The following is an 11,727-nucleotide window of genomic DNA, read 5'->3' as shown; positions in this document are numbered from 1 at the left end:
ATCGTGGTTATTACTGGCCCAGAGTGACTGGCTCCACGGACACGCAGGGGGGCACGGGGCACAGAACGAGCCTTCCGAGTTCCTCCTGCCCATCCGGAGCAGGCGCTGCTGATCCCGGTGCCTGAGCCCCTGGAATCTGACGCCAGGAGGGGTAGGGGCCCAGGGCCCTGCCCACACACTGCCTTTGGGATATTTTGCCTCATTTTTTTTCTTTCTTTTTAATTCACCATCAACAGTTGAGTCTCCAAGGCTTTGAAATCTGCAAAGAAGATTTTCCCACTTAAGTCAGCAGCCCAGAGCCCAGAGCCAGAGATGCAGAGAGAAGATGCTCTCAGCCGTCAGGACCACCCACAGCAGCACCCTGGACCAAGCAGCCCTCCCCCTGCTAACTGAGGCCGGGAGGGGAGGCCGCAGGAAGATGGGCAGGGAAGGGAGGAAAGAAAGTGAAGGAGAGGAGGAGATAAAAGACAGTCTTTTAGTTCTGCTGCCCATCCAGACGTGCATCGTCACTGCTCAGTAAGAGATCGTGCAGACCCTGGGAGGGAGGTTTCATCGAAACAGAACCTCGGCCCAAGAATCGTCCCTCAGCCTCAGAGTCCACCTCAGGTATCTCGAAGGAGCGGATGTTGTCCTTGCACTCAAATCTGTTAAAAAGCATCGCCATGGCCACTGTGTCAGGGAGCCATATGTCACTCTGACCGCTGGGAACAGCTCTCAGGACAAGACCTGGAGGCCACGGCTGGACTTAGCGTTCTCGCCACCGGCTCACCTGTGCGGAGGTGACGGTGGGGCCTCCTCTCACCTGTCCTCACGCAGCAGGGCAGGGCTCTGCACCCACTGAGCTGCCAAGTGGTCAAGCGGAATGTCAAAGGTGCCACAGCCGCTGACCCGAAGTCCAACCTTACACATTGACAGTGTCCACGGTGTCCTGGCTGGGTGACTAAGTTGGTTGGAGCTTCGTCCTGTGCACCAAAAGGTTGCGGTTCGAGTCCCAGTCAGGACACACACCTGGCTTGTGGGCACATGGGGAGGCAACTGATGGATGCTCCTCTCTCACATCGATGTTTCTCTCTCACCCTCCCTTCCTCTGCCTACAGAGTCAATAAAAAGGCATGTTCTCGAGGGAGGATTGAATAAATAAACACATAAGTAAACAAACCAATCACCCAATAAAGTGTCTATGGTCACATGAGAGGCGCGGGGCGGGGGGGTGCTGGGCACCAGGCGAGGCAGCCCACCAGCGTCTGCATATGTGCACTCACCGCTCTCCACGGGCTTTTGGAGCCTCTGTGCGCTCGCTGGTGACAGGGGACAATGACATCCCCCCATGCGGGTGGCCATGAGGGACGGGGAGAGCCCCACCCAGCACCAGGCCCAGAGCAGCCCCCGACCAATGTGCGTTCAGAGTGGACCTGAGAGGTTACCCCTCAGCCTCTCAGGGGCCTGTTTCCCAAAGAGTCTGGTCTTTGCTGCTCCTGGGGGGGGGAAGGGGGGAGTACGGGCAGAGGGGGCAGCCCAGACAACGTGGGAGACAGAGATCGGAGAGAGGCCAGAAAGCAAAGAAGGAAAGGGAACGGGAGAGAAGAGAAGGCAACGCAAAGGAAAAGACAAGACAAGGCTCTCCAGGGTCAGACAAGTCTGGGAGCGCAGAGTTAGGCCAAGTCAAACCCTCTCCTTCACAGCTCAGTGTCTGCACTTCCCGCCAGGCCGGCCGGGCGGCCAGCACAGGGGCGGCCGGGTGGGGAGAGGCACCACCAGCAAGATGGCCCCACAAACAGGGATGAACGACCCACCATCGCCCGGAAGCCCGGCCAGGAGGTCTGACACAGCCCCTCCCCCGCCCAGCAAATCTTCCGGATCCGATCCCCTGGCCCGTCCAGAAGCCCTGCAGATGCACCCAGAAACCCCCTCTGTCCTGAGGAGGGTGGGCTCAGCTTCAAAGGCGAGGGTGTCTTCATGCCACCAGGAGCGCCCAGGACAGCCTCGCTGAGCCCTGCAGGTGGCCAGGGGGAGAGGGGGCCTGCCTAGAGCAGAGAGGGGGAGAATAAGTTCAAAGTCAGGAGGTGCTGGGTTCCAACCCCAGCTCTGCGGCTTTAAAGAGAGCGCCTCCACTCGCTCACCTTCCTGGAGGTTGGCACGACCTCCCACCAGATGGTTCTGCTCCCTGGGCCCCGTCGAAGGACTCCGCAAACAACTCGGGCGTTTCCAGGAAGCAGGAGCCCAGCTCGGGGCCACGGAAAGCCCGGTCCCCAGTGTTGAGTCAGCCTTGAGTCATGAGCTAAAAACACACGCTTGCCGGTTGCCGCTCTCGGCGGCCGTGAGTAACGCAGGGCCGGTGAGAACTGGCAGAGAGGGCATTCCAGGTGAGGAGGCATCACCTCGGGCCTCCATCACTGGCCTTTTCACACGAGCTCTGGCCGCCCTGACCAGGCCCTGCCTCCAAAGAAAAACTTAAGCAGCATCAGCCAACAAGATGCGCCTCATTTCAGAAGATGACCTTTCCTCCCTCAGTGTTTTGAGTGCAAAATGCTAAACACACAAACTGTAATTGGTTTGCTCTGCCGCCTGGAGCAGAGAATCTTTCTACCTGAGCCGGCAGCCCCCTGGGGTGGGCGGGTAATTCTGCTCTGAGCCGATCCCACTGCCAAGCCATCTGTGGGACGGAAAGAAGATGAGCCCTCCCTGGTTTGGCTCAGTGGCTAGAGCGTTGCCCAGAGGACTGAGGGTCCCGGGATCGATTCCAGTCAAGGACATGACATGGACCTCGGTTGCAGGCTCGATCCCTGACCTGGGTTGTGGTGGCCGTAGAAGGAAACCATTTGATGTGTCTCTCTCACAAGTATGTTTCTCTCTCTGTGTCTCCTGCTTCCTCCCTTCCACTCTCTCTTAAAAAAAATCAATGGAAAAATATTTTTGGGTGAGGATTAACAACAAGAATGAAAGAAAGGGAGGGAGGGAGGGAGGGAGGGAGGGAGGAAGGAGTTGTGTTTTGTTCCCTCATTCATTCATTCATTCATGTCACTTCCTCATGTCACAGCTACTGGGAACCCACTCTGCACGGAATAAGGAACTGAGAACCCAACTTAGAGGAATTTCCACTTGAGATGGTGGTAGAGACCCAGTCTAGTCACTTTCTTTTACAGATGGGAACCCTGAGGCTCAGCCAGCAGGTCAACGAAGAGCAAGGAACAGAAGCTGGGTCCATGCCTCCCAGGGAGTTCAGGCAGCCACACCAGTCCTAGCAGAGCCTCCCCATCTCACTAGAAGCAAGGGAAGCCCCCCAGCTCCCCTGGGCACATGGAGATCTCCAGGTGTGTCTCCAGGGAGGATCTCCAGGTGGCTGGCTACCTGCAGAACCAGGCCTTCCCCACAGGCCCCTGCCTAACCGCCGACTGCCCGGCACTGCTGGGCGGGGCTCCGCAGGTTCCCATGACTAAGGCGGTTGTCCGAGGACAGCCTAGCCTTCGCGCTGGGCCCATGTTGCAATGCCCAGCAGGTGAGGCAAGAGGGACATTTGGTGTCTGCCCAGCAGCCCTAGAGAAGCCGGGGAGGCTGCCAAAAGCCAGGACTCCTGGGGGCTGAGCCCCCGCGCCCAGGTCGCACCTGCCTCTTCAGCATCCAGACTCCTTTCCTGATTTTTGAACTCTAACAACCTATCCAAGAAATGGAAATAAACTTAGCAGTCTGAGCTGGCCGAGCAGGATGCCAGGCCCTGGGCACCAGCACACGAGGAAACCGAGGATCGACTGGGAGACTTTAAGGGGTTTCCCAAGGTCACCGAAGGAGGGAGGGCACATCTGGGCCTAATGATGGGAACGATAACACCAGCGAACGCGGGTGCTTACTTGTGCTCAGCCCTTGACAAGTGTCACTCATGTGATCCTCACGGGCCACACAGAAGCGAGGGGCAGTGTTCAAACTCAGGCTCCGACGCTCCAGCAAAACACCTCGCTGCCCGCGGCACCACCGGGCCCATCTGCATCCGCTCAGCCCTGCCTGCGGTGGCTGGGTCGCTGCTCCTCTCCGACCCAGACGCCTCACCCACAGTGGGGCAGAGGGCACGGTCAGCTCTCCACTCTCTTGCTGTCCCCACCCCCAAGCCCATGTCCTGCTGTAGTCACCCATGTCTCAGTGCCCCCATCAGTCACGTGGGTCCTCAGGCGCAGGGAAGAGCAGCTGTTTTGTGAGAGTAGCTCGCCGTGTTGTAAGCCTGAAGGCAGGTGGGCAAGCCCAGGCTTGGCCAGGGCCGTGGGGTGCCCTGGGGCATCCCTCTTCGGCGTTGGGCCCATTGCTCTCCTGTCACGTGAGAGCCCAGGAAAAGGGGGATCCCTCGTGCCCCTCCCTGTTTTGCTATGTGGTGGCTCTAAAATTCAAAAAGTTAAATTTTAAGTTTATTTCCTAATTCAATAAACCAGAGGTATACATGTATTTCTCCTTCTCAAAAAAAGACAGAAAACGATTCACTGAGCACCCATGATATGCCTGGAACAGGAGAAACGCTCCATGTATCTTGAATGAATAAATTCATTCATTCACTTCACTGATGTGTGCTTCCCTCATTTGGGTCACTGGGAATGAATGAATGAATGAATGAATGAGTGAGTGAAAGATAGTGAATGAATGAGTTCACTTCACTGACATGTGCTTCCCCCATGTGGGTCACTGGGAATGAATGAATGAATGAGTGCGTGAAAGATAGTGAGTGAATGAGAATGAGTGAGTAAATGAGTGAACATTCCATCCCAGGCTTGGTGCCACAAGGGTGTGACACTGAGCTGGCCCCTGGATCCTGGCTCTCAGGGTGGAGGAGAAGGAAAATCTATGAAGGTAGTAAAACCTTCCTTTTCTTCTTTATAAAGTAGAGCCATTGGTGCCTCTTTGAACCGGGTCATGGTGCAGATCCAGTGAGCTGCCTGGCCTGTAAATGAGAGTGCCCAACTGCACTCAGCACCCAGGAACCACCACCGTCACTGTTTATTTTATTACTAGAGGCCCAGTGTACAAAATTCATGCACGGGGGGGGGGGGGTCCCTCAGCCTGGCCTGCACCCTCTCCAATCCAGGACCCCTCGGGGGATGTCCGACTGCCTCTAGCAATCTGGGACTGCTGGCTCCTAACCTCTCACCTGCCTGCCTGCCTGATCGCCCCTAACCACCTCTGCCTCATCCCACACCCGAGACCCAGGATTCCCTCCTCCAGCCAGTCACAGGTACCCAGGACCCGGGCTTCCCTCTCTCTGGCCGGCCGCAGGCACTCAGGACCCGGGCCGGCCTCGCTCGGGCCGGTGCTGGCAGCAAGTGCGAGCAAGGCCGGCACCAGTGGCAGATGCGAGTGCTGGGTGGGACTGCGGCACACGGGAGCAAAGAATTTTCAGTAACCACCAGAGGCTCACCCAATGATAGTGACTGGCGCCCCGCCTTGGTCTGGCGCCCCTGCTCACCTACTCCACCATCCCGCCTCGGCCGACACCCACCATGTTCCACACTCTGCCACCTGCTGCCGACGCCAGGTTCCATGTGAGTCCCCTGGTGGTCAGCACACGTCATAGTGACCGGTTGTTCAGTTGTTCCGCTGTTCGGTCTATTGGCACATTAGGGTTTTAGATAGATAGATAGATAGATAGATAGATAGATAGATAGATAGATAGATAAGAAGAAGGCCCAGCCCATGTGGCTCAGGGGTTAAGATTTGACCAATGAACCAGGAGGTCACAGTTAGATTCCCAGTCAAGATACATGCCCAGGTTGTGGGCTCGATCCCCAGTGTGGGCGTGCAGGAGGCAGCCGATCAGTGATTCCCTCTCATCACTGACATTTCTATCTCGCTCTCCCTCTCCCTTCCTCTATGAAGTCAATTAAAAATATATATATTTAAACAAATAAAAAAGAAGAATGAGCTGAAACCGGTTTGGCTCAGTGGATAGAGCGTCGGCCTGCGGACTGAAAGGTCCCGGGTTCGATTCCGGTCAAGCGCATGTACCTGGGTTGCAGGCACATCCCCAGTAGGAGATGTGCAGGAGGCAGCTGATCGATGTTTCTCTCTCATCGATGTTTCTAACTCTCTATCTCTCTCCCATCCTCTCTGCAAAAAATCAATAAAATATATAATTTTTAAAAAAGAAGAAGAATGATAACAGCAAGAGCTTTGCAGCCAGACCCAGACCATACTGACCCTTGGCTCCCTGCATGAGGCCAGAGGGAGGTGCTGGACTCCCCACCCCACGCCTGGGGTGTCCATCTGCAGAATGGGAAGGGGGCAGAGCCAGTGTGCCCAGGGAGAAGGGGCCCTGGCCCGCCTTCCCAGGAGGGTGTCGCCCTGCGCCGCTGACCGGTCGCCCTCTGGCTGGGATCCCCGTGTGACTCAGCTGGCAGGGACGCTGCTGCTTTCAGAACTGGGCGAGCCCAGGTGAGCAAGGGCTGAGCCGGAATGATGGATGGCGGGGCCGACCGGGCCCTGACTCTCACTTTCTAGAAAGCCCTAGTTCCCGGTGCTAAGAGGACTTGGGGGCCTGGGTATTTCTGGCTTGGCTGGTCTGGAGGTGGCCGGCAGGGAGAGGCGAGGGCGTGAGCTTCCCGGCAGCTCCCACAGCTCGCCCGCCCTGCCAGCCTCGGGCTGTGGCAATTGGGCCATCGTGGCCTTTCTGGGAAACTGCCTGTCCGAGCCCGTGTCGTCCACGGGCAGGTATTTCTCATGTGGGTGGGAGTGGGTGTTGGCAGGAAGGAACTGGCCGGCAAGAGAGTCACGGGTTACAAAAGTCTGGGAGGTGTCTGAGAAATTGTCCAACTTGCTGAGGCCAAAGTTCAGGCGCAGAGAGGGCCTGGGAGCCGGAGACACCGGAGCCCTTGACCTGCCTGGTTCTCTGATGGGGAAACAGGACAGAGGGGCGGGCAATCGGGGTCACACTTGAGACTTGCCCCCCATTTTCTTGATTTCAGAGCTCATCTCAGTCTCCCCACCTAGCTCTCGAACAGGCCTGGGTCCAGCCACCCCGAGCCCTGGGTGAACGCTCTGTGACTACAAGCCCAGCCCTGGTACCCCTCCTGGCATGTGGACCAACCTCCACCAGACGGTGAGCGTGGGAAAGAGGTCACTGGGTCGTGTGGCCAGCGGGTCCAGGCAAGAGGAGAGACGCGTGAGAGTCCCTGGAAATCACTAGCTGGCTGGGATCCCGGGGCGGATCTGCAGGACAAACACACTCAGGGAACATGTCCTGCCTCCTCCGGCAGGGGCCCCACTCAACCACGCCCAGAGCCCAGGCGGCCGGGCTCCCAGGACCTCCCCCGGGCTCTGGGCCTCCCTGCTGGGCAGCACTCGTACGGAAAACATGCGGTCATGGGAAACCTGGTTCGTTTTCAGTGGTCTTTTGCAAATGGGCCAGATACAGGGCCACCCAAAGCAGCGTCCAGGGGCCAGTTTCCTTCGAGAAGTTTCCAAGCCCACATCTGCCACCGATGCAGGAGAGACACACTTTCACAGGGACACTCACTTTGGGTTGTGTCTGCTCGTCTCGAGAGACCGACCACCAGCCTCTCAGGGCAGGGACCAGCCTTAGTAATACCGGCTGCTCTTTGGCCCCGCGCACCAGGCATTGTCCGTGCGTTAACTTTAATCCTCCCAAACCACCCTGCGGGAGAAAGATTATCATCCTGAGCACACAAATGAGAACCGGGGAGGGCTGCAGCGTTGAAACGACTTGCCCAAGGTCACGGTTGGTGAATTACCCCGGCGGGACCTGAGTTTGCCCTTTCCCACAGCCTCGAGCCTCCTCTCTTCTCTTTCCAGCATCCCTGGGAGCAGCACCAGACTCACACAGAGTAGGTGCTCACTGCTTGCTTGCAGAATAACTCAACGACTGCCTAAATGGATAAAAGCCATTTGAAAACTGCTTTATTTGCATTTTCGAAGAAGACCACATCGATGCTGCTGTGAGGAAGAACACAGACTGTTCATTCGTCTCCTGCGTTTTTGAACTCAAGGAGAACAGCTTCTAAATAATTTCTTGACTTTGGGCTTATTCTTAGCACAACAAAAACATTTCAATTAAAGTTTTGTCCTAAGCCAACTTCTCTTTCTTAAGAGATGGGGCCCTACGGTCCCTGGGCATCTCCTATACATGTGCACGCCACTCTCAGCACACTCAGTCCTCACAGCAACCCTGCCAATGGGCATTGTCACCGGTGTCCAGAGGAAGAGCCTGAGGTTCAGAGTGGCTCTGAATCACCCCTTGTCCCACGGGCCTTCCAAACATGTGCTCCTCGGGCCACCAGCGGAGCAGAGGCACCCAGAACAAGGAGGTGAATTGAGAGAAAGAACCCAAAAGTCTGGGAAGAAGCTGTTCTGTGCTCAGCGTTCATGAACATTCAGGTCATTTTTAGGATACAGTCTCCCTTGTGGTGTTAGCATTAACTGTGGGTCGGGCGGCAGGTGGAGGGTGGGCAGGAGACCTCAGGCTTCTCAGTGTTTAGAGCCACACAGCCAGCCTTGCCTCACCCACAGAGAGAGAGGGAGAGAGGATTCCTCCGGTCAGTCCGTGCAGAGGGTCTGTCTCCCTCGGGTCTGTGCACAGGAGCACAACTGCCCCCCACCCTCCAATGCAGGCAAGTCCTGCCCCATCCCAGGCACCCGCCCCAGCCCCAGGCCCCTGCAGAGGCAGACAAAGGAGCCGGGTGCCCCAGCCCCCACGCCCACTGTGGGGCCTGTCCGGGGAGTCCCTGGCTAACGGCCCTCCCAAAGGCCGCTGGAACCCAGCTCCTCCTCTCTGTGGGTGCAATGGGAGCCGCTGAGCAACCTCCCTGCCCTGGAACCTGGGGACAATCCCCTGTCTTGCCACCTCCCCACCCTGGCTGCCGGGAGCCAGCCCCGTCTTGGAGATGCTGAATAGGCTATTTGTTGTGAGATCAAAGGGCCACCTGCGAGAAGCGCCCACAGCCTGGAGCAGGCCCAGGCCCTGTCCTGCCCCAGCACCCGCCTCCCGCCTGCCAGACCCCGGGCTTTCCAAACAGCCCACAGTGGCAGGGAGTCTCCCCCACCACGTCCCTTTCTAACACCTTCCTCACGCCACGCTCTCACGGGTCTCCTGCGTCCAGGGGTTTCCCTGTTTCTGTGCCCTCTCATGGGCACGCCCTTCTTGCCTTCTGCACCCAGATGAGGCGCAGGCATCAGCTCAGGCGCATTCCTTCCCCAGCTCCTCGGGGCGCTCCTGATCGCAGAGCCGCTTCCCCCCAGGCCACCTGGGCCATGAGCCCCCACGGGCTGGGGCTGGCCCCAAGGCTGGAGCCTTGAATCCCAGGCACAACCCTCATGTGCTGGCGTTGAATGAATGGGGAGGGTCATCCTGATCAGGTTTCGAGAGAGGGAGTCAGTAAAGAACGGGTGAATGGCTGCTGTTCGAAGCCCGTCTGCAAAGGAGCTGAGACAGAGGAGTCAAACTTTAACCCCTGGGAGAGCCCGCCGTCTCAGCCACAGACACGTCTCACTGGGACCACCGCCCACTGGCCTGTCCTGCTCGTCTCCTCCAATCGGTCCACGCCCAAACCACGGCATCTTTCCAAAGTGCCACCCGGGTCACGTCCCCCGCCCCCATCGCAAGCATGTGGTGTCGCTCCCCCGCGCCTGTCAGGTGCAGGCAGACCTTTGCCCTGGCTCCCAGGCCTTGAACAGCTTCTTGGAATCCAGGCGCTTGGCTTTTCCTGCCTTTCGATCATTTTCTTCTTTGTCACCTCTCCCGGGTCCACCCACGGCGTTGCTGAGCCTCTGACACAGTCAGTCCTAGAATAAGCTTGGCTCGCCCTTGGGGAACAGTCAGGTGGGGAGAACGTGTGGGCGGGTGGTGAGTCGGCACCCTTTGGCCTGGGATGACGGATGTGTTGGGTCATTTCCTGTCTTGCCCCTTCAGCTTATCTTGCAACCCTATGACCTCAACACCCTCCACTTCGGTCGTAATGGGCTCCTCCAGTCGCTCCTGCCACAGGCCCTTTGCACAGGCTGTTCTCATCTCTTAAAATGCTCCTGCTCAGCTTTGTGTTCCAACCTCCAAGTGTCTGCTTGTGACTTCCAACCTGCTTTTACCAGCATCTCCAGCTCTTCTAGTGACGCTTTGATGATGGCTCCCTCGCTAGAATGTAAATTCCGCGGAGGCAAGACTATCTCAGTGGTCGGCAAACTCATTAGTCAACAGAGCCAAGTATCAACAGTACTTCTTCAAAATAGACTTGCCCGGACCGAAAACCGACTTCTGCGTGTGGGCCACGAAGTTTCAATCGCACTGTATGTGCGCCCGCACATGGTATTTTGTGGAAGAGCCACACTCAAGGGGCCAAAGAACCACATGTGGCTCGCGAACCGCAGTTTGCCAACCATGGGACTATCTGGACCACAATGCACATGGGCGAGAACGGCCAGTCTGTCCCAGAGATTCCAGCAGGCTTTAGTGCACGTGACCCTCTCCTTCCCCGTCTGCCCCTTTCCCCTGTGATCTCCTGGGGACGGGGAGCATGCCCTGTCCCCACCACCCACAGCCCAGCAGGACGCTGGGCCCATGGGAGGAACAGTGGCTCCTGTCCGGAGACATCCACACGGGCCATTCCATTCTGCACACTGACCAGGAGCCCCCATCAGTGAGGCCGGCCCTGCAGACCTGGCCCTTTCTGTCCCCTTTCACGCTCCTGTGGCCCTGCCCCGCCCTTCCTGTCCCACCTTTTCCGAAATGAAAATCCCCACTGAGTGGGAGGCGCACTGGGCGTGCCCAGGCTGAGCGGACCCTATCAGGCCTGGCACCCACTCACCCACTCCCAGTGAGTCCCTGCCCCGGGGGAGACAAACTCCCAGGGAGCTGCCTGGGGCCCAGGAAGTAGGAACAAAGGAATGGAAGTTGCCCCCCTCCCCACCTCCGATCTCCCCCTCCCCGGCCAGGCCCTGGCTGCCTGAGGTCACAGGTCTGAGCTGGGCCCTGACACAGGCCTGGGCTCACACTGTGGGCTGAGCAGGCTGCTCACCTCCCTGTGCTCAGTGTCCACACCTGTGAGAGGCACAACCACACGGACCCTCACTGGAGGTCAGGAGGGTGAAGGTCACAGCAGCAGCCACCGGCTCAGCTGCATGGAACTCCCTGGGCTGGGCCGGCTGATCGGGGCAGGGGCTCAGGGAGCTGCCTTTCTAACAGACTCTAACGCAGGTGGTTCTGACAGGGACACGCTGAGATCACAGGAGAGAAGACCCCGAGCACCACCAACCCCCCCAAGAATCTGGGGAGCGTGAGGCCGAGCCAGCCTCAGCCCCTCCGGATGGTAGCACCAGGCCGGGGCCAGGCCCCTCCCCCACTCTCCCACTGTTAGCAAGCCTTGTCCTTTCTCTGACCAGAACCTCAGACCCTCACCCTCCATTCTCCTATCCTTTGTCCCTGAAGCAGCCAGTGGGATCCGACCCTCATGAACTCCCCACCCAGACCCACACTGTAACCCCTAATGGCCCCCCACCTCCAGCCTCCACCAGCCCAGTCCCCGCATCCTGCCGTATCCTCTTCCCAGAACGTGGCCCTGCTCCATCGCCCCCATCAGCGGCACTAACATCCTGCAGAATCCAAGACCTCCCAAATCACCTGTCCCATCTGGGCTGCCACTGCCTGGGCTCCCAACACATCCAGTCACCTGCCTTCCCCCCTTCCCCTCCTACTCCTACCTGCACGCTCCCTCTGCACAAGCTTACCCTCCTCCAGGACCTCCGCCCAAA

General features: G+C 58.2%; 1 long non-coding RNA gene across 1 annotated transcript; it reads right to left on the bottom strand.

The window, feature by feature from the left end:
• Positions 1-210: 210 nt before the first annotated feature.
• LOC111827841 lies at positions 211-2,770 on the bottom strand. The gene is made up of 2 exons (XR_002831568.1): positions 2,121-2,770; positions 211-2,024 (listed from the first exon to the last, which is right to left on the bottom strand). It is a non-coding gene; the product is annotated as an uncharacterized LOC111827841 (long non-coding RNA).
• Positions 2,771-11,727: the final 8,957 nt, after the last annotated feature.

The sequence above is a fragment of the Myotis lucifugus genome, unplaced genomic scaffold (assembly GCF_000147115.1).
Source record: "Myotis lucifugus unplaced genomic scaffold, Myoluc2.0 scaffold_228, whole genome shotgun sequence".
Classification (NCBI taxonomy): Eukaryota; Metazoa; Chordata; class Mammalia; order Chiroptera; family Vespertilionidae; genus Myotis; species Myotis lucifugus.
This window is presented reverse-complemented; position numbering and strand designations above follow the sequence as displayed.